General features: G+C 45.0%; 1 protein-coding gene across 1 annotated transcript in view; it reads right to left on the reverse strand.

Annotated features, from left to right (window-relative positions):
• Nucleotides 1–21,319, reverse strand: part of LOC147711641 (E3 ubiquitin-protein ligase TRIM39-like) — a 579,589-nt gene that overhangs the window by 280,498 nt on the left and 277,772 nt on the right. Inside the window, exon 6 of the mRNA XM_086922302.1 lies at nt 16,632–16,652. The gene's annotated coding sequence lies outside the window, so the exon portion shown is untranslated. The remainder of the gene's footprint in view (nt 1–16,631; nt 16,653–21,319) is intronic.

Raw genomic sequence — 21,319 nt, forward strand, 5'->3', positions numbered from 1 at the left:
CAGAGGAAAACCGTCTCTTAACTCCTAATATATAGAGCGTATAGAAATCTAACAGTCTTCACTACTTCTAATGATCCAACGAGGGCACCAAGGAATAAAGGGTGGAACAACAAGAAATGAATCACATTTTCAGATACCACTGAATCTGAAGGTGAGGGAAGTTCAAACCAATTTGATCAGTATGGTGACAGACAGGTGCTCTATAACACGCAAAACAACATTAACTTTTTTTAGAACAGAGAAGGGGGAACTACAGGGGAATATTTTGAAGCCAAACAAAAGGCAGATTCCAAATGGAGGTCTTTCTCATCACTATCTGCAGACACGAAGGCAACAATACTGGAGGAAGTAGATAACATATTCAATCTTTCCACTGTGGAAAAGAATGAACACTTTGAAGGTTTCCTCTTTAAGGGACTTACATTTGTACCTAGAGATTTTTACATACGTTCTCGAAGCAGTAAGCAATTTATTGGAACAGTGAGGGCATGTGGGCCCCAATTCGTTTATCCTAAAATGACTTGAAATTGTATTGGGGAAGAACTTTTTTGAATCAGGAAATGACATATATAAATGTATAAACCAGGGAAAGATATCAGTGTGGGAGCAGCCTGGGCACCTTATTGTATCCATATGGACTTATTTGAAGAAAAATGAAAGTACATATATAATGAGATTAGCCCCATTTCTGGAAAACATAACACACTGGTCATGATTTATCGATGATATATTCTTCATTGGCATGGCGAAGAATATCTCCTGGAGTTTTCTGTCACGGATTAACCTATGGGATGACAATCTAAAATTCTGCCCCAGTAAAAGTAGGGAAAAGGTTGAGTTCCTTGACATCTGGATACAACATCACAATCAGAAACATGAGGTTTCCTTATGTTCTTAACTGACAGCTTGCAACACCCTGCTTCATTTTCAGAGTTTTCATCCTAGGTGCCAAAAATGAGGGATTCCATTCAGCTACTTACTTGGTATTAGAAGGAACTGCTCTAACATTCAGGATCATGTAAGGAATGCTGAATTACTAAAAGAAAAACTAATAAAGAGAGGATATCCCAAACAATTGGTCTGTGAGTCACTTCAGAAAGTTAAATACTACAATAAGGATGCTATATTCCAACAAAACACAAAAGAACAGAAAGATAGCTTAGTTTACGTCACTCAACACTCTAACTTACATCAAAAAGTGACACCGATTATACAGCCCCAATGGCAGAAATTGAATACCAAGGAGGATTAGATGTAGCTACCAAGAACTGTTTTTGCTTTCTGCAGGATCCGTCACCTTAGGAACATGCTGGTGAAGTCAAAGATGAACAGTTGGCCAATATCCAGTGAGTGGTATTCACAAATTCAGACATTGCCATGCGTGAGAGAGGCGCATCCTGCCTGGTCCCTCTGCCTGCTCCGGTGTATAGAGCACAAGGCCTGCATGAGGGAGGCGCGTCCTGCCTGGTCCCTCTGCCTGCTCCGGTGTATAGAGCACAAGGCCTGCGTGAGGGAGGCATGTACTGCCTGGTCCCTCTGCCTGCTCCGGTGTATAGAGCACAAGGCCTGCGTGAGGGAGGCGCGTCCTGCCTGGTCCCTCTGCCTGCTCCGGTGTATAGAGCACAAGGCCTGCGTGAGGGAGGCGCGTCCTGCCTGGTTCCTCTGCCTGCTCCGGTGTATAGAGCACAAGGCCTGCATGAGGGAGGCGCGTCCTGCCTGGTCCCCCTGCCTGCTCCGGTGTATAGAGCACAAGGCCTGCGTGAGGGAGGCGCGTCCTGCCTGGTCCCCCTGCCTGCTCTGGTGTATAGAGCACAAGGCCTGTGTGAGGGAGGTGCGTCCTGCCTGGTCCCCCTGCCTGCTCTGGTGTATAGAGCACAAGGCCTGCGTGAGGGAGGTGCATCCTGCCTGGTCCCACCGCCCGCTTCAGCTCCGGTGTAATAGAGTAAAGTGGATGTAAGGATGAAGCAGCGCAGCGCCAATAAGAAGGCTACATTCATTCAACGTAAACCCACTATTTCACCAGACACCGCTGTTTAGCGCCAGGGGCGAGAGGATGCATACTAGCAGCAACCTTCTTAAAAACGTGTATTTTATTTTGGGCTAAAAATATTCTAAAAGGGGCCACCACGATGTCACAATAAAACCTGGAAAAGAGCAGGTTAAAGCACACAGCATAAATTATATTTTTTTAAAACACGACAGCACTTTTAATTTCACTAATATTAATCGTTGTAATAATAATATTAGAAATATTAAGTGGTATAAGGCAATTTCTCTACCTTGAATAGGTACAGATAAAACAATGTCCTGCATCACACACAAGGCCCTTCATACCCAATCATCCAACTACCTAAACAGCAAACTGGTAAAAGCAGGAAAATCCAGAACTCTGAGAAGCACCAACTCACTTCTTTTCATCCCCCGAAACTGAAAAGGAAAACAACCCAATGCTGATCCTTCTCTGGTAATGTACCCGGGATGTGGAACGCACTCTCTATTGACCTCAGATGCAACCCCTCCTTCTCTTGCTTCAAAAAGGACCTGAAAGGCCTTCGCCTTCTCCTTAAACAATACTTTACCGACCAAGTCAACCAACCTAGGCACCAATAACCTAATGGACTCCCCCCTCACTTGGACCTCCAAGGATGGTGTTATCTGACTGTTTCAACCACCTGCGTATTTCTTCCCTCACTGTACACATAATTATTACGTCTTTGCTTATATCTTTATGCATTCTCATGTCCTGCGATGTTATGTAATGTTTTTAACTTTGTGTATGTAAAGCGCTCTGATACCTACGGGTCTAGCTAGCGCGCTATATAAAACTTTATAAATAAAATAAAAATTAATTGTATCTGCAGAAATTGAGCATAAAGTAGTGAAAATTGTCCTTAACGAAATGACAAACTGCTGCACATCCAATATGGTGTGCCTGAATCTATGCTCACAAAACCAAAATTGAGAAACTCAATGGGATTGTTTTGGTAGTGGCAGTGTTGTGACATATATTTGTTTATTTGTATATTGTGTATATATTGTCTAAAATTATGGATTTTTTTGTAAAATGAATGAAATATAATATGAATGAAGTAACAACATTTATATTTGAATACATCCTTGAATGTAATTGTCCTTCTTTAACGGTTTGGATCACATCTGTGACCTTGAGTAAAAATCAAACTTGGTTATGATTCCAACAATTCATCAAGGGTTATTTTGTATATAAAACTATATTTTATCCATTTCTTTGGGGATGATTGGGTTGCCCTCTTTTGTTAATATATTGAGTCCATGCTCATGCGCTTTGGGGTATATAGGTGAGGTGGGATGCAAATTTAAGGTAAGGTTCCGTTAACATAAATTGGCTATACACAATAATGAGATTCCTGCCCCTCTAGTACAATGTTGTACTCAACTTGAACATTCTGAAAATTGCTTCAAATTAACTATTTTGGAGACGATCCATCAGATTAGAGGAAGTGAAGACAACAGATATCACGAGGAAAGGGAAGTGTACAGGATGTTTACTTTGGGACACACAAGGAAGGCCTTAATTAGCAGCTGCAGCCCATGCAGGTAAGAGCAGTGGGGTGGTGGGGCCGGGTGTGTGTGTGGGGGGGGGGGGGTTATTTCGACAGACACCGACGATTCCTTTATATTAAACCGGCAGTTGGTTTCCTGGCCAATTTTTGAAAGCATTACCTCAATGAGCTCCTGATTCGAACCTTGTCGTAATAAACAATACCAATTATCAATTCTGCTTAAGTTCAACTCTTGTGCCGCTTTCAAAACTATTCTTTCCCTCTGATTGAATATTTTATACTTACTCGCGAGGAAACAAATTATCTGTCTAAAACTTAACCAGAGATTGCCTCTCTGAAGTGCACAATGTGATACAAATACCTCCCATGATATTAGAATTGTACCGTTGTAGAAATCTCCAAGTTTATGGAATCCTAGCCTATTATAGGACTGCAATACATTTTGTAAAACCTGGAGACCCCACAACTCACAGTCTTTAAGGGGAGTAAATGCGTGGCACAGTGGAATATTATAAGCTTTATGGAACCGTTGATTGCGGTTAGCCATAATGTTCATCACCTTATACCTTGTTCTTTTGGGTGGGGTTGCAGTACGCAGAAATGCTGGTAACTTAATTTCAGTTTCTTCTAGCATCAGACTAAAAAACAACATTGTCAAATTTTGAGGTAGGAGCCATCAGCTACATTAATAAGCTCATCAATGCAACTTGATGATAGATAAATGTATGAGGCAAGGCAATCCTCCCTGCATCACGTCTAGTTGGAGAATAGAAAGCTTGAAACAGGGCTTTTTTTTGCCCATACAAACTGCAGTAGAGTTTTGTCTACTTCGTTAAAATAAGAAATCAGTATTCTTAAGGGAAACAGGAATATCATCAGAGGAAGAATTGACATCTTCACTAAAAAGACTCAGCCTACTATTGTCAGATGTAAAAACAACAATTTTTCTAAACATTTTATTTTTATTGAACATTTTTATGTTTAATTGAACGCAGTTGAGAGAAATCTGCTGTGACAAATAAGCCCAGATATCTAATAGGTCTTAATGGCCAAGCTTTTAACCCTTAAGGAAGATCGACCTCTGGTGAATTGAAAAGGAGGAGCTCCGCTTTGGACTGGTTGACCTTTAATCCCCCTAATTCTGTAAATGCTTGAATTTCTCCAAGCGCCAACTGGATATTTGCCTTATCTGGGTTCAAGTATAAAATCAAATCATCTGCAAAGAGCTTAATTTTTGTCATCCCTGGTAGAGGGGCCTGGATTTACGTGTTCGCTCGGGTCTTTATTGGCAATGGCTCGATAAAGAGGGGAAATAAAAGGGGCGCCCTGCCTGTTCCCCCATCTTATTTTTTTCCCGAATCAAATAATCAAGGCATAAAAGGATTTAAAAATTTGAGAGCTTTAAGTAAGAAGCCACTAAGGTTACTGATATTGATGCCCAAAAAACTATATCCAAACTTGAACTGGGATAGATGAACTACTGTGTACAGTGACCGTAAATACCACTTCAAGAGTTCATAAAGCAGCCAATGTCACTATATTAATAGAAAGACCATCACACTCCTATTTTTCATGTTGGAGATTGTGTACACAAAAACAAATTAATATGAGCTAACTAAAAGCACAAGTTAATTACCTTTGGTAACAATATATCTGTAAGAAACATAAGTTAGTTATAGATCCCTTACCTTTAATCCAGGCGTCAGACTGGATCTGGGAAGTTTTTTCATTAGCAGTACCCCTGTGCGTCGAAAGGTGGCATCCGTCGGTTCCGCGATCTTCGTTGGAATTGTGGTCGCCGAGATGACGTCGTGACAGCTACTTAGATGCCCCCCCCCTTGCACCCTGATGCAAGTTCTGTTCCCGACTTTCCACGCCAGTAGCGCAGAGCCATGCAAGACACTGAGAAATGGTGCCCAATACTAGGGCCTTGAAAAGGAGATACCTTAACCCTACAAATCAGTTTGCAGAACGGGGGGAATGGGTGGGGTGGTAAGGAATCTATAACTAACATATGTTTCTTACAGAAATATCGTTACCGAAGGTAAGTAACTTGTAAATCTGAAAGAAACATGGTAGTAATAGATGCCTTACCTTAGAATAGATACCCCAGCAATACCAACCCTGGAGGTAGGTCTGCGAACCAAGTTCACACCAGAAAGTCCTGGAGAACAGAACAGCCAAAGAAGCATCTCTCTGGACTTGGCTGTCTAGGCAGTAGTGTTTAGTGAACGTGTGCAGTGATGCCCACGTAGCCACCTGACAGATGTCATTAGGGGGAACTCGATGTCCAGAGCAGTGGTAGCTGCCATCGCTCTGTTAGAATAGGAGTGTAACCCCACTGGAGGCTCCTTCTTAGCCAAAGAGTAACAAGCCTTGATGCACAAGACGATCCATCGAGAAACGGTCCGCTGGTGCACTGCCGACCTTTCATGGTGCCCACAAAGCCAACAAAGAGTTGGTCATCCACCCGTAATTGTTTTGTGCGATCCAAGTAAAACGAAAGCATATGTTTTGGATCCAGACGGTGGGGCCGCTCTTCTTCTTTTGAAGGGTGCGGAGGTGGAAAGAAGGTAGGCAAAGTGATGGTTTGGCCGATGTGAAAAGAAGTGACCACCTTTGGTATGAAGGACGGACTGGTCCGAAGGACAACCTTGTCTGGATGAACAGCAGGAAAAGGAGGTTTTGAAGAGAGAGCCTGTAGCTCACTCACCCTGCGTGAAGAGGTGATGGCTACCAGAAAGGCAGTTTTTAGTGTCAAAAGTCTTAACGGACAGTTATGTAGCGGATCAAAGGGAGCGTACATAAGGTCAGTAAGAACTAAGTTCAAGTCCCACTGAGGCATTACGAATGAAATAGGAGGAAAGAGATGAGTAATGCCCTTAAGAAAGCGATTTACAACAGGGGACTTGAAAAGAGAAGGCTGATCAGGAAGCCTAAGAAAGGCTGAAATGGCTGATAGGTAGCCCCTTTAGGGTGCCCAGAGAAGATCCCTGCTGGGCCAAAGAAAGGAGGAACAAGAGAACGTCAGAAATAGAGGCAGAAAGGGGATCCAAAGCCTTTGCTGTGCACCATGCCCAAATTTGTTTTAACAGCAGGCGTATACCGTTTTTGTGGAGGGACGCCTGGCTGCCAAGATAACATCACAGACTTCGGGAGGAAGGTCGAAAGCTGTCAACTGTTGTCGCTCAATCTCCACGCAAGGAGGTGGAGGCTAGACAGGTTCGGTTGGAGGACCGCCCCTGCTGCTGCGACAGAAGATCCTCCAGAAGATGCAGTCGAGTGAGGGGATCGATGGCCATGTTCAAGAGCTCGGGATACCAGACTCTCCATGCCCAGTCCGGAGCCACAAGGATGACTTTGGCCCGGTTGCACTTGATCTTTTTCAGCACTCTGGGCAGAAGTGGTGTAGGCGGAAAAGCGTATAAGGACCGCAACTCCACTTGTGATGGAAAGCGTCACTGAGCGAGTGCAGCCTCAGAAACTCCAACACGCAGAATTGCTGAGTTTGCACGTTGTCTTCAGTGGCAAATAGATCTAACCAAGGCTCTCCCCACTGTCGAAAGAGACCTTGTACCACCTCCGAGTTCAGACGCCATTTGTGAGCCATCATGCACCTGCGTCTGAGTTCATCCACCCTGGTGCTCAGTGAACCTTCCAGGTGTTGAACCAACAGGGCACTGCCCTAATGTTCCAGCCATGTCCAGAGGCGAAGGGCCTCTTGACAGAGGGTCCACAAACCCACCCGCCTTGTCTGTTGCAGTACCACATAGGGGTGGTGTTGTCTGTCAACACCTGAACTACTCTTCCCAGGACAGAGGGAAGGAATGCCTTGAGTGCAAGACGAATCGCCCAATGCTCCAGAAGGTTGATATGGAGCCCAGACTCCGCCGGAGACCAGAATCCTCTGATCTCCACCTCCCCCATGTGGCTGTACCATCCAAGAAGTGATGCATTAGTCACCACTGTGAACTCTGGTTGGGGAAGGGAGAGGGATCTGCCAACGACCCAATCCTCGTTCGTGAGCCACCACTGCAGTTGGTGTGCAGTGCCCTCCGAGATCTGGATGCAATTGGACAGGTTCCACATATGCTGTGCCCACTGGAACTAAAAGGTCCCAATGCAGAGCCCGCATATGCCATCTGGCATGATCTACCAGCAGGATGCAGGAGGCCATCAGACCCAGCAGCCAGAGGGTCAGTCTGACAATAACCTGGCATAGAGGTTGAAAGATCGGAATCATAGCCCGAATATCCCAGACTCGCTGCTCGGGAGGATAAACCCGAAACTGCGTCGTGTCCAGAACTGTGCCAATGAAAAGGAACTTCTGAGAGGGAGTCAGATGTGACTTTGGCACATTATGGAGAACGCCAGCGAATGCAGGAGGTCGGACGTAGTCTGGAGGTGGGAGATGACTGCCTGAGGCGAGCCCGCCTTCAACAACCAATCGCTGAGATAGGGGAAGACTGGAACCCCTGATCTGCGCAGAGGAGCTGCAACCACCGCGATCACTTGCGTGAACACCCAAGGTATGCTGGTAAAGCCAGAGGGGAGCACAGTTAACTTAAAAAGCTTGTGGCCTACCGTGAACCGCAGGTAGCGCCGTTGGGCTGGCAGGACAGGGATAAGAAAATAAGCATCCTGTAAGTCCAACGCTACCATCCAGTCTCCAGGGTTGAGGGCAGACAGGACCTGAGCAAGGGTCAACATTTTGAACTTCTCCTTCCAGAGGAAGCGGTTGACATTCCTGAGATCCAAGATAGTACGCAGACCCTTGTCCTTCTTGGGCACCAAAAAAAAGTGGGAATAACAGCCACTTCTGGGGCAGGAACACGCTCGATGGCTCCCTTGGTCAAGAGAGCCACTACTTCCTATTGGAGAAGTGCCAGATGTTTCCCTGACATGCAATGGTACTGGGGTGGCATGGCTGGAGTGGTGGTCTCGAAGGTTAGGGAGTAGCCCCTTCAGACTATCTACATAACCCACCTGTCCAACGTGAGGGTGCACCAGTGGGCGAGGTGATGGTGGATTCTGCCACCCATTGGCGTTTGATGGGCCTGAAAGGTCAGACTAGGAGGGTTTGGAGGTTGCTGCAGAGGGGGCAGTGGTAGACTGGCCCACCCACTGTCCCCTAGAACCACGGCCCCCAGAACCATGTTGGTTGTTCCCAAGTCCCTGGCCATACTGGGGCTGAACAGCTTGCGCCAGCCTGTGGCTGGAAAAGGGATGTGTTGTTGCACCCCTTCCATAGCCACGAAGTTGGAAAAAATCATGTGGTGGAGAGGTCGAAATGCTGTAGTGCACTGTCTGTTTTGTTGCCAACAGGTGATGGCCATCAAAGGGCATGTCCATGAGAGAGTTCTGCACATCCCCTGAAAAGCCAGTCGATCTCAACCAGGCGTGACGGCAGAGTGCCACCGACGTTGAACTGGTCCTACCCAGTGAGTCAGCAGTGTCCAGTCCACAACGGATCGTAAGCTTTGCTGCATCTCTCCCATCGGTCATGGCACTGGAGAGTACGTCCCGGGCCTCATCGAGACACTGGGGCAGCAATTGCACCACCGTATCTCACACAGAGTGGGAAAAAACGGCCCAACAGACATGCAGTGTTTAAGGACTGCAGTCCTAAGCTGGAGAAAGAAAACATCTTCTTCCCAAGCTGATCCATCTTCTTGGATTCCCTATCAGGTGGTGCGTTAGGGAATGCACCTTTGGAAGTTGAAGCTTGGACCACCAAGCTCTCACTATGGGATGTTGGAAGAGGAAAGTGGGGTCGCCCGGACCTGGGGTGGTGGCATCGGGCAACCATCCTATCCACAGAAGCCCCTGTGTTGGGCCAGGATCAGGTGCCCAAAAGGATGTTGGTGAGGGCATCATTGAACGGCAGCAGGGTCTCTAAAGAGCTTGCTGTCGGCTGAAGCACCTCTGTCAGGTCAGTCCTGACTATCACCATAGGAAGTTCGAGGGTTAGGGCCTCAGCCACCCTATGCAACACCACTGCGTAAGACGCTCCCTCCTCCATAGCCACGGTAGGAGGAGACAGCATGCCAAGGTCTGGGAATGTATCTAGACCATTGGCTTCCCACAGTTCCTCTCTCCAGTCCTGTTCGTCCATGATCTGTCAGATAAAGGGTCACCAGGCCCCTCCCAGTCCTCCTAATCCTCCCCTGGCTGCCAAAATTGTTGATAAGGGCCAGGGCTGAACACAGGGACAAAATTACCGATCAGCGCCAGATCCAACATCGGGCGACGCCGGTCTAGCTCCCTGTCCATGTCGGGGGAGAGGTTGGGATCAACACCGGCTTTGCTCCAGCTGGCGCCGACTATGGACGTGGTGCAGTGGAGTCGGCACCGGGGGAAGTGTCACAAGGTCTACCGGCACTGATCCGGACAAGTTCTGGATCCATGGGGTACCTGCAGTGCTGGGACCAGAGCCACTGGCGTCGAAGGCCTATGGCCCCCAACCTGCTCTGCGGGGCACAAAGGCGTGCTGGTGGAATCGGGCTGCCCAAAAATGGCGTGCATCGCTTTGTAGAACTGATGAAGCTGGGCAGGGGTCGAGCTCGGTCCCGGAAAGGGAGGGAAGCCTGGAGTCGACCCTGGAGTTTCCGCACGCAGAGCCGTGGGAGTGACACCACCCGCACCGTGCGCCGCGCCAGCCGACGGGCGAGGGGAAGTGGAAGACTGACGGTGCTTCTTCGACTTCTTCTTGTGCTTCGACTTACCTGACCCCGAGTACGAAGACTTCAACGAGGAGTGATCATGATGACTCCGCAACCGGTCCCTCAACCTCCCATGGGACCGGGACCTTGAGTGGCATAGAGCCAACTGCCCAACCTTGAGTAATTTATGGGACCGCTCCAGCAAAGTCTCCGGGCCCATGGGCCGGAAGTCAGAGCACAACTTGGGATCATGGTCGTGCTGCAGGCAAAAGAGACACATGCGGTGCGGATCCGTCACCGACATCAGTCGCTTACAGGAACTGCATTGCTTGAAACAGGACATCCCTCATACACCAGGAGTCATACGAATCAAAAAAGAAGTTGACAAAGGTCGCAAAAAGATTATTCAAAAATTGATTAGAGGTACTGCTGTTCCCTGATCTTATCTGGCTGGCGTGGAACAAGAAAGAACTGGAGTCAGCGCGCGAGCGTGGCGTTTAAGTAGCTGCCATGACATCATCCCAGCAACCACGACACCAAAGATGATCTCGGAGCTGACCAACACCACCTTTCGACGCGCAGGGGTACTGCTGATGAAAAAGTTTCCGGATCTAGTCTGACGCCTGGGGGTAATTCTAAGGTAAGGAATCTATAACTAACATGTTTCTTTCAGATTTACTTTTTATATAAGATCCATTTATGATTGCTTAATTTATAAACTTACCTCTTTCTTTATTAAATCACGTATAAGAGAACATTTAGAGAAAACTAATTCAATTTTGTTTTCAGATGTGTAAAATATTTCATCATCAAATACTTTATTCAGAGTTTTCAACCATAAAATTACATAAACATATACAGTACATATGTAAAACTAAAGATACGCAAACTCAATTTACAACACGGCGCTGTGTCATGCTATTACAAAATTTCAATGATCAATGGAAGTGTCCCTTTAAATTGTAATAAATAAAATACTTTATAATTAGTTACAATTGGCATTTTAAAAGATATGTAGTTAAAATACAACACATAAGTGACACTGAAGCTAAGTGTCATATCACAAATACATAGGGTTTGGGAGATTGAGACAAAGAGAAAGCATAATGCCAAAGCAAACCACTCCAGGACCTGGATCTGATGGACCTGCTCCAAGGAAGGTACTTGGATACCGCAAAGCAACTAACTGAGAGGATACTGTACAGAGGAACTGTGTGGCAACCTCTAGAAGACGGCAACCAAATTGCTTCCAAAAAGGGATGATCCATGTTGTTCTTGGCCAGGTATAACCAGAACAGAATAAAATAACTTTCACTAGTGACTCATCTGGCTGTTGGCAAAACTGGACATACAGTACTTATTGAATTTAAATGGTTCCACTTTGATAAGGGATGAATTTAAGGTAAAGAGACTTTGCAGCTAATGGGTTAGTAAACTCCAAGAAGGGTTCAAATTGAAAATCAAGTTTAAAAATAAAAAAAAGAGAACTAAGCAACCCTTCGGACACATTCTGGAATTTGCTGGAATTTACATGGTCCCAGAATGCATCTTTAGGTGTAGTCTTGAATAGATAGGTCAGGGATGCCGAGCAGGCCCATGGGTCCCCTAAACCGATGTAAACTAGCAACATTTGGACATAAGATACCCACTTAATTTTACCATGACTGTCCAGTGATACCAGCTCCTCCAAGGGTCCACGATGGTTGTCAAGATATGCATTGTGTTTCAACCTTCTCCGATAATGTAACAGCCTCAATTACACCTCATATGTAATTGAATTGAGGCCCGGATGTCGTCTTAATTGTATTAGTGGAGTATTATACGGGAGGTTAGTCAGTGCTCTCAAGAATGTATTCTTCGCAACCTCAAGTTTAGTCAGATTCCAAGTGCCCCATACTTCGGCCCCCAACAGGGCACTGCCATCGGCTTTAACTCTGGACACCTAGAGTACGGGAGGAATACACCTGGTTCGGAATATCCAATAATGTTGAAAAATTGCAGCCGAGTGCAGAGTTACATTTAGGCTGCTCTTCTCAACATGTGGTGCCCACATCATAAATCTGGTTAACCTAACCCCCAAAGAGTCAAACTCACATATCCTATCCAGAGGTCGACCACTCCAGCATTATTAAACCCCTAAATGTTTTGTGCGGGGTAATGGCCATAAACTTGGACTTAGAATAGTTTATTACAAGCCCACCGTTCAGTGCAAAAGTCAAGTCAAAAACATTTGTAACGCGCACATATCACATCCAAAGAGTCTCATGGTGTTTGCCTCTGGCTCGGATGAGAAAGGGAGAGGCTTAGTATGCAAAAAGCCACGTCTTCAACTTCTTACGGAAGCAGCTGTATTCAGAGATAGCGCGAAGGTTGATGGGCATTTTATTCCACGAGGCATGGGCAAGAAAAAGGAAAGAATGACCACCATTTCTGGAGGTTTGTATTCTGAGGGGAGTGAGCAGAGACTCGGCGATAGATCTGAGTTCTCTTCGGGGCACATACCATGTTAGCTTTTGAGACCAATATTTTGGACCCTTTCCGTACATGTGTTTGTGGACTAGGCATAGGGTTTTGAAAAAGATTCGTTTTTTACTGGGAGCCAATGAAGGCTCTTCAAACATGGGGCCGATGGGGACCTTCGCGGTAAGTTAAAAACTAACCGCGCTGCGGTGTTCTGAAGAACCTGTAGTCTATTTAAGTGATGCTCATTCATGGCTAGTAAGAGTGCATTCCCATAGTCCATTCTATTTATGATTAGACCCTGAACTAGGGGTTTCCGGGCCTCTGCGGGGATCCACTTGAAAACGTTCCTAAGGCTGTGCATAAGTCCAAAGCAGGTGCCTACGATATGATTCATCATGGACAGTTTATTGTCCATGTGAAAACCCAAATTCCGCACTGATTCCTTGGGAATTGGACAGCTGCCCAGATCGGTTGGCCACCAATCCTTGTCCCAATGTTCTGCAGCTTTACCAAAGAGCATGATTTCTGATTTGCTGCCATTGAGCTGCAGATAGTTAGTGCTCATCCATTGCTCAACCTCAGTCTTGCAATTTTTGAAACGCTGTTATGTCTCATTTGGATCAGAGCCCAGAGTAATCAGAATCTGGGTATCATCGGCGTAGGACAGAACTTCGAAGCCGAAGGCTCTTATCACTCTGGCAAGAGGTGTCATATAGACATTAAAAAGCGTAGGGCTTAAAATGGAGCCCTGCGGAACACCCATCTTAACGGGCCTTTCACTTGCTATATTTTTGCCAATTTGGACAGCTGTTGTACGATCAGATAGATAGTTGGTGAACCATTTTAGGGCAATTCCTCTGACACCAATCTCCCACAGCCGTTGGATTAGGATGCGATGGGAGATGGTGTCAAATGCCGCCGACAAATTAAGCAGGACAAGAATGGTTGATTGGTGTTTATCTAAGGCCAGCCTGATATTGTCCGCAACCTCAACCAACGCTGTCTCTGTGCTGTGAGATGCGCGAAAACCCGATTGGGAGGGGTCTAAAAGCTCTTGGTTTTCCAAATGGCTCACAAGCTGTTTGTTCACAAAAATTCAAGTATTTTCCCGAAATATGGGAGCAACGAGATCGGTCGATAGTTTAAGAGGATGTTAGGGTCAGCCGAGGGTTTCTTCAGTATTGGCCTAATTTTTTCTGCTTTCCATATTACGGGGAAGTCTGCCTCCGAGAGAGATTTATTCAGGAGACCGAGTCAAACCTTCCACCAAGGCAGGGGCAAGTATGGGGAATAGTTTAGGGGAGACCTGGTCGGTAGGGGACCCAGACTTTATTTTCAGCCCAACTGCCATGGTCATATCACTGTCGAATTTTTCAAATTCACTCAGGATATGAGGAGGATCGCATGGCAGATGTGCCTGCGCTTCAAGCTGCGTTATAGTTTGATGGGGAGGGAATGAGATGTGAATAGCATTTATTTTTTCCTCAAAGAATACTGAGAGAGCGTCTGCCCATTCTTGGGTATTAGGAGTTGATGAGGGGTTACTCGAAATAGTAAACTCTCTTAAAATCTGATACAGTTCTTTGGAGGAATTTTCCTCTTTGTTTATTCGCTCCGCAAGAAATGCTCACTTTGACGACTTTATGTCACGCATATAGCCAGTGTGTAGTGCTTTATAGGCTTTACGGTCGGCCTGATCTTTGCTATTCCGCCATTTTTTCTGCGCGGCTCTGGTTAGGGATTTGGTCATTGTTAGTTGTTCACTGAACCATGGAGCATTTCTAATCTTACGTTTGATATTACACCAGGGGGCGATTTTATCTAATGCTATCTCAATAGCGTTGTCAAAGTGATATGCTGCTGTACTGGCACTCATGATAGGGGATATCGAATCCATGTGAAAATGTTTAGAAAACAAAGATAGCGTAATTTTTTTCAAGGACCTAAGTTGTATGGATTCCTTTTCGGAAGCTGCTTCAGTTGCAATGATGGGAATGGTAAATTTCAATAGGTAATGATCCATCCAGAGCAGTGGAATGGGGGGGTCAACCGTGATATCAGGAGAGTTTGAGAAAAGGAGATCAAGAGTATGGCCGGCCTGGTGGGTCGGACCTATAACTTTCTGAGCCAGGCCAAGGGTGTTCATATTGGAGAATAACTTTTCAGTATCCATGCTCAGCCGTACTTCCGCATGGTAATTAAAATCGCCTATCAGGAGGAATTTATCAGAAGTCAGAACATGAGGGGCAATAATCTCTAACAAATTGTTAGCAAACTCTCCCTTAGTGCCAGGAGGTCGGTAAAGTAAAGCTACCTTCCAGACACTATTTGCGGGTCTCTTAATCTTGAACACAATAATTTCCGCACGGTTGAAAACAAGGTTTTCCACACTAACAATGTTTATGTTGTGGGTGACTGCAATTAGTAGTCCGCCCCTTCTAGAGTCGTTCCTATCAAATCATATTATTTTATACTCAGGAGGAAAGGCAGTGTACACATCGGGGGTGGCGTTCTCGTGTAGCTAGGTCTCGGACACAAAGCAGATGTCTGGCGTTTCTGAATCAAGAAGGCTCCATATTTCCAATGCGTGTTTAGAAATGGAACGTGCATTAAAATAAATGGCCGTAAGTTCTTTAGAGGCCTTACTACTGGACAGATTTGAACAGATAGGTGCAGGAATCACGATCTGGTCAGAATGGAGGGCCGGGCAGAAGATGTCAGGAAACCTGCCTATTTCAGCTGCTAGGGCATCGGTAAGTTTGATTTGATGAGTATTTATTTATTTTAGTTCGTTGCTGGAGTACCTGACCCTGGACATGTTATTAAAAATATCAAGAGACATTAAAAGCGGAAAACAGGTTACCGGAAAAAGTGAGCGGGTCCTGGCGGCTGGCGGTGTTCGGGCACGGACGGGCGCAGACGGGCGCAGACGGGCTTGCCTTTGGCCTACGTCTTTGGCCTAATAAGTCTTTAGATTTATTTACCAAACATTGTAGTTCACTAGGGGTCTTTGAGATCTGGAGGGTGTTGTCTTCAAATAATAGGAGATGGATTTTGCAGCTACCAAGGCAAGTTGAATCATTTAATTTGCTTTTCCATAAGATCCATCTATTATTGCTCAATTTATAAACTTACTTGTTGCTTTAATTAAATCACCTATCTGAGAAGCTATTGAGACGACTAATGTAATCTTGCTTTGAGGAAGTGCAATTTATTTCTACATTGCCCACTGGTGAAACTAGACAGACAAAGAAAACTCAGAAAGAGTAGCATTATCTATCTGGGAGGATTTTCTAAATATTCTAAATGTGATATTCATGTGATATTTCTGTTCATACAGTCATAAATAGTTTATATGTTTGACCTATCACATTTATGATTATTATACTTTTCTATAGCCCTTCAATTATTGGCATGGTTTGTTGAAGTATATGACATAAAGTTACTATAGTAGTTACTGTGTCTGTAAAATAGTAATAAAATCAATGTAGATTATAAAAAGGCTTCACATATATGTAACAAACAAAATGTTCATGATGTAAACCTCACATTTCATTTGGAAAATCTTTCTTTAGAGGTACTATCATTTGGACATTTTCTTCTTAGATATGTCTGCTCAAATAGCAAACAAATGATTTTTTTACTTGAAAATGGTCATTTATGAATATTTTTAAGATGGAGTTAGAGTTTAAATTAAAACCCTTGGTGGGTGTCTTAGTGTATGGTGTTGCGGTGCAGAGTGGGACTTGTTTTTCTCACTGTGTAGGGGACTGATGGTTTTGTATAAAGGAAACACAGTTCAGCTAATAGTCCCTGTGGAGCACCATATAGTTCTCAACTTCATCAAAAGCAAATGATGCACGACGAGCTGTAACAATATACAGACAGGTTGTTTAACATACGTGCTCTAACTTAAGTAGATGTGTCCTTGCCCTCACCCTTGTTTCAATGCAATTTCACATACCTTTTTCCTTCTGAAGAGTGTCTGAAAAAGGGACGACAAATGTGTTACTTGTCCATATTAAATACTCTATTGCTAAAAATGTAAAAGGCAAACTTTCAAGAGTTGTTCCATGCTTACGGCAATTGTGTTTGGGCTAAATTCTCACAATTCAAGCTATTCACAACAATTGATAAAAATGATGAGATATTGAAAATGCCCACCACAATGAGCATTCGACAGTCAGGATTGAACAGAACAAATGAATCTGCATTTTGAACACTACAAGACCTACAACCATGTGCACCATTTTAGAGGCTGTGCAAAACATTTGAGTCTGTTTGCACATTTCGCTTAAATAATGCCTTCATGATGTGATGCAGAAAAAATATTTTTAAATAATGTCACATATTACTAAATCATAACCATGGGACCATCCCATCATCATAGCTCTGTCTCTGCCTCATTCTTCTATTTGTTTCTTATATATGCTGTAACCATAGGTAATGCTTATGTCCACTCACATCGGCAGCAATAAGGTATAACTTGTGGCCCAAGCCTATATTGCTCAGATGTGTCTGTTGTGAAATCCTGGAATATTTCAGATGCTTGTCAATCAAGAAAAGGAAATGGATGCTGTTCAGCCACCTACCCTTGTACGAATCCTACACTCAAATGTTATTATTCTTACTTGAACTGAAAAGAAATGCTAAAATAAAGTCAGGATAAAAATGTAAATCCTCGGCTACTATGTATAAGGGTAGCTAATAAACACAGCAGCATTATCTAATACTGAAAGCAAGAAATCCGATTGGGGTTTCTGATTAGGCCATTCTCAAAACGGGGGAGTGACAAATCATTACAATATCTGATATTTTCAGGGATACAGTTGAACTCCAACCCCTCTTTCTTTGATGAGTAACACACTCAAAACCACTAAGAACCAGGAAATGTGTTTAAAAATATTTATTTTAAACTTATAACTCAGTATCTGTACATAAACTCTGAAGGTTAACAAAAGAGACTATAACAATAAATGTAGTATATACTGTCATGGTGAGATGAAACAGCAGAAAAAATTCGATGTTGAGTCCTTATCATCCTAACTCCCTCTTGCATTTTTGAGGTGATATGCAAAATTTGCTAGAGCAGTAAATAGAGAGTCTCTTCTTGAGTTTTTAAGATGGTTCACACAACAGGTGTTTGGTATGGAATAGCAAGTTAGCTATTTCCTTTCACAGTCTAGCAGTTTGTGCGAGGCTGGAACATAAACAGTGACCAGATGAAGGCCACTTCTCCCCACTGAGACCTCCAATTGAGCTTTGAGCTGCAATCCGTCATTACTTTTCCAATAGGTGAATTTTAGATATTCGTGATCTCATATATATGGTCATAAAAGACTCTAAAAACCTTGGCAAATATAAATGCAACATAACAGTTTCTAATTAAGCTAGGATTGATGGAACAAGGTCTTGTATAAAAGAGACTTGCTCAGACGCAATCCTCTCAAATAACACTATAACCTACCTGTTTGTAAGTACTAATATTGCAATACACATTATACTGTATATAGGGAAGCTTGACTATGTGTATTACTAACCAGTAACCCGAGTGTCACTAAAAGCACCGCCAGAAACGCAGGATTCTTACTGTGCATGCGTCTACTACATCTACATAGTATGACGTTTTCTATGCTTGGGGGAAAACTTTGCAGCTGTACAATAGCTCTTAAAATGGCTGCTTGAAACTCACATGTTAATGCGCATGCTATGCTTGAACTAAACCTTGCAAGTTTTGCTAAATTGCTAATGCAAAAGATATATAAAAGTAAATGGGATTAGAGTAGAGATAAGTGGTATTAAAATGAATTAATTTATTTTCGTATATTTTAACATGTCTTTTTCTGACTTTATTATTAGTTCGTATATGGGCCTTGGAGGATGACTGAAATCCCTACCCCACCTGACATATGCGCATGCGTATCCAAACCCGGCCTGAACTATGATGACACCATTGAAACTGAGCCACTGTTGCGCAAACAAGAATCTCCTGGGAACAGTACCTCTTGACCCAAGAGAGGAAGGAGAAATATAAAATTTGCATACAAAGTATTGATCATAATGTGAAATGCGGGTGGGAAATAAAGCTTGGGAAAGTGAATTAAGGGGTGGGAATATTAAACAAAGGACTAAAGAAAAAGCATTACATTTAGAATGGTGTGGTGACCTCTTCCCTTCCCTGGCCCAATCAGAAGTAGCGGTTTTCACGATATTGAAACATTTGGGGTGGAACATACACATAGACTAGTATAACAGAGGTAGTTTTTATTTTTATTTTTTTATTTTTTTATTGTCCTCATTTGTGTCTAGCCCTTATATATTTGAGAGTTTTAACGAGAGGAAGAAACGCGAAATCGGCAATAGCCGGAGCTATCTCGATACCTGCTCCAAGGTTCTCCAGAGTACGGACATCCAATCACTCTTTTTACAGAGGGCATGTGATTTCACAAATCGGGTCCTCGTCCCACCTGAACCTTGGACCTCGCTTCTCTGTATACTCCCTCCCGTTTACTCTCCATTATTACAGGTCCTGCAGAAAGCTCTGCCCTAGGATTTTCAGTCCATGCCATTTGGACTTTTCCTGGCCTGTGCGGCTAACAACGTAATCATAGGACTTAAAAATAAAAAAAATAAAAAGACACAAAATAGAAGGAAAATTGGGGAATGCAACTTCCACATAGAAGTATCTTTAGGAGTTTTTACGATTATCTACTTTTACACCATTCATCCCAAATCTTCCAGAATTTAGTTTTCTTAGTTACACTTATAGCTCTATCGAGTTTTGCGAACCTATGTATTGAGTTGATCCATTCACACTCTAGTGGGGAAACAGGCAAGATCCACTTTAGGTTTAAAGCATTTTATTAAAACAAAAGAAACATGGGGAAGGGAAGTGGGAGGTCAAGGTTACATACAATACAGTGAAAAGAAAAGAGACGAGTGGAAGCAGTTCTGGTTAAAAGGGGGAGGTCGGCGGTCTGGGAGGGGAAGGGAAGACATCAATTGTAAGGCAATAAGGCAGTGCGCACAACCCTCCCATATTCCCCAACCCCCCCACCAAAGCTAAGCGCAAGTAGCTTCCAGCAATGCAGTAAGACACAACACAGTCCCTCCAGCCCCCCGTCCCCAGAAGAAAGGAAAAAGAAGGAAACAATACCCCAACATCCCCGTCCAATAGCCCGTAATAGAGAAAACCCCACCCCAAACAGCCTACCCCCATCCCCAATCCCCCCATCCCCATTCATCCTAATCCGCCGGGGCCGCCGGTGGCGTCAGCCTAAGAAGGCGCAGGTACCTCGGGCATGTGAGCTCCCGGAATTCTGTGGACAGTAGTGCCAGGAAGGGGTGCCATAGCTCCTCGAACTGATCTACATTTCCAGCTACTGTTAGTGACATCTTCTCCATACCCAGTACCTGCCAGAGTCTATGTAACCAACCAGTGATGGAGGGGGCAGTGGAGGTGCGCCAGTGGACAAGGATATTTTGGACCGCTGAGCCTAGCGCAATAGCAATCTGTCTACCCCTGCGGGACTTCAGCGGGTACATTAGGTCGTTAGGAAGGCCTAGCAAAACATACGCCGGGAAGCGCGGCAGTTCAATCTCAAAATGTCTATCCACCTCATCCAAGACCTCTTTCCAGTAAGCAGTCAGTACCGGGCAGTCCCAAAGAATGTGCGATAGAGTACCCTCCTGCCCGCAGCCCCGCCAACATCCCTTGTCGGTGAGTTTGTGCATTTCATAGAGCCTCTCCGGGGTGTAATACCAGTAGGTGGACACCTTAGTAAAGGTCTCCATTAGCCCAGTGTGGTACGCAGAGTGCCTCGCCCGATATGCGATCTTGTCCCACTCCTTGTGGCTCAGGGTCCTGCCCAACTCTCTGTGCCAGCGCTCCCTCCCCGGGTTATGATAGTGAAACGTCGGGGGTTGGAGAAATTTGTACAGATCGGTAATGAGCTTGGCATCCGAGGTCCGGGTCACTAGCCACCGCTCATAAGGCGTGATTTGACGGGCTGCGACGTCGCGCACTTGGGGTTGGAGAGCCCAGTGGCGGACCTGCATGTAGCGCAATCTGTCTGCTTCCGTCAGACCAAACTCCTGTCGGAGGTGCTGGAAAGGAAGCACGCCTTCCGGCCCGTAAATCTGAAAAAGTGCCCTGCAACCTGCACTCACCCAGTGGGAAAAAGCTCCCGGCTCTAAGCCCGGAGTGAAGTCCGGGTTACCAACTAAGGGCGTAAACGGTGATGGGAAGGTAGTTAATTCGCGGGGCTCGCAAACCGCATCCCACACCCGCAGGGGGACCCGGGTGACAAAGGAGGCGTAAAGATTAGCCGGGCGATGCGCGCGCCGCAGGAATGGAACCTCCTGAAGGGTACGGCCCGCCACCGCCTGATCCTGAAAGAGCCAGTGCTTATCAGATTCCCACCTGCTCCATTCCACCAAATATCGGAGTTGCGCCGCCTGAAAATACTTCCGGAGATCCGGGATACCAAGACCCCCCGCCTCCGGAGCAAGCGTGGAGAGAACCCTCTTCATCCGAGGCCTGCGGCCTTGCCAAACGAAACGGGAGATGTCAGCCTGCGCTTGCTGTATCCAACCCACAGGGGGCTGGAGAGGCAGAGCGCGAAAAAGGTATAGGATCTGAGGCAGCACCGT

This window comes from Lissotriton vulgaris, chromosome 5 (assembly GCF_964263255.1).
Source record: "Lissotriton vulgaris chromosome 5, aLisVul1.2, whole genome shotgun sequence".
NCBI lineage: Eukaryota > Metazoa > Chordata > Amphibia > Caudata > Salamandridae > Lissotriton > Lissotriton vulgaris.